Genomic DNA, 1,397 nt, shown 5'->3' with positions numbered 1-1,397 from the left:
TTGATTTTGGTTTCTCATGGGTGGTGGAGTGTATGTTGTTTGAGGGTTTTGAACATTTTGGCTTTTGTATGAGAGATTTGGATGGAATTTGGTGTTCTCATTGTAATAGTTGGAATAAGGGGTACCACCCTTGTATGCTTGGAAAGCATTCACTTGTTCATTTGTTCCCCTACATTCACTTTGGTCATGTCCCAAAGTTCCACAATTCTCACATATCCCACTTGGGATTGATGAGGATGCCGTCATGGCATTAACATGATGCTTTGGTGATTTTGAGACTTCTTCAAGTCTAGACATAGCTTTTTCAAACTTCAAATTGATTGTGTCAATATGAGCACTAAGTTGAGCACCCAATTGAGTAACGGAATCCACTTCATGCTTTCCTCCTCTAGTATCCTTGCGAGGTCTACTATATTGTGAGTTATGGACCGCCATTTCCTCAATTTTGTTCCATGTTTGATTGTCATCAACTTCGGTGAACATTCCATTTGATCCCATGTTGAGAATGTTCCTTGAATCTTCATATAAACCGTTCCAAAATTGTTGTACCAAGAACCATTCGCTAAGTCCATGGTGAGGACATGAGCGACAAATTCCCTTGAACCGCTCCCAAGCTTCATACAAAGATTCTTCATCCCTTTGCTTAAAACCCGTAATTTGAGCTCTTAGCATGTTAGTCTTTTCCGGTGGGTAGAATTTTTTGTAGAAAGCTAGAGCCAACTTCTTCCAAGAATCAACTCCGAGAGTGGCCTTATCAAGACCCTTCAACCATTGTTTCGCGGTGCCGATTAGAGAAAAAGGAAATAAGACCCATCGAATTTGGTCTTGAGTCACACCGGTTTGAGAAATCGCATCACAATAGTCGCAAAAGGTTTCCATATGAGAATGAGGGTCTTCACTAGGCATCCCCCCAAATTGGCTCCTTTCGACTAATTGGATAAAGGCGGATTTGGCAATAAAATTTCCGGTTAGATGTTGTGGTGTAGGAGTACCATTGGGTAGGTTCTCCTCGGTGGGTACGGAATATGACGAGAATTTAGGCATTGTAGGTTGATTTTGGGTGGTATTGTGTAATGGGTTCTCCTCTCCTTCTCTTGCAAAAGGGTTGATGAACTCAATAGTTGGTTGAAAAACCTCACTAATACCTCTCAAATTCCTCCTAGCAAATCTCCTATTGTTCGTCAAGGTTCTTTCAATTTCACGGTCAAAAGGTAACAAATCACCTTGTGACCTTCTAGACATGCAAAATATCAAACAACTCGAAAACAATTAGAACAAACCTTGAGGAGTTTTACTTCCCCAAGGCGAAGAAAGACACAACTAATAACAATAAAAGAAAATCTAAATCAAGTAAACACCGTCCCCGGCAACGGCGCCATTTTTGATCGGTCCGTTTC

The 1,397-nt window shown here is 40.9% G+C and overlaps 1 non-coding gene across 1 annotated transcript; it reads left to right on the top strand.

Annotated features, from left to right (window-relative positions):
- The first annotated feature begins 565 nt into the window (after positions 1-565).
- Positions 566-672, top strand: LOC141637345 (small nucleolar RNA R71). Its single transcript, XR_012541729.1, has one exon. It is a non-coding gene; the product is annotated as a small nucleolar RNA R71 (small nucleolar RNA).
- Positions 673-1,397: the final 725 nt, after the last annotated feature.

Source organism: Silene latifolia, unplaced genomic scaffold, assembly GCF_048544455.1.
Source record: "Silene latifolia isolate original U9 population unplaced genomic scaffold, ASM4854445v1 chrun_scaffold_16, whole genome shotgun sequence".
Classification (NCBI taxonomy): domain Eukaryota; kingdom Viridiplantae; phylum Streptophyta; class Magnoliopsida; order Caryophyllales; family Caryophyllaceae; genus Silene; species Silene latifolia.
This window is presented reverse-complemented; position numbering and strand designations above follow the sequence as displayed.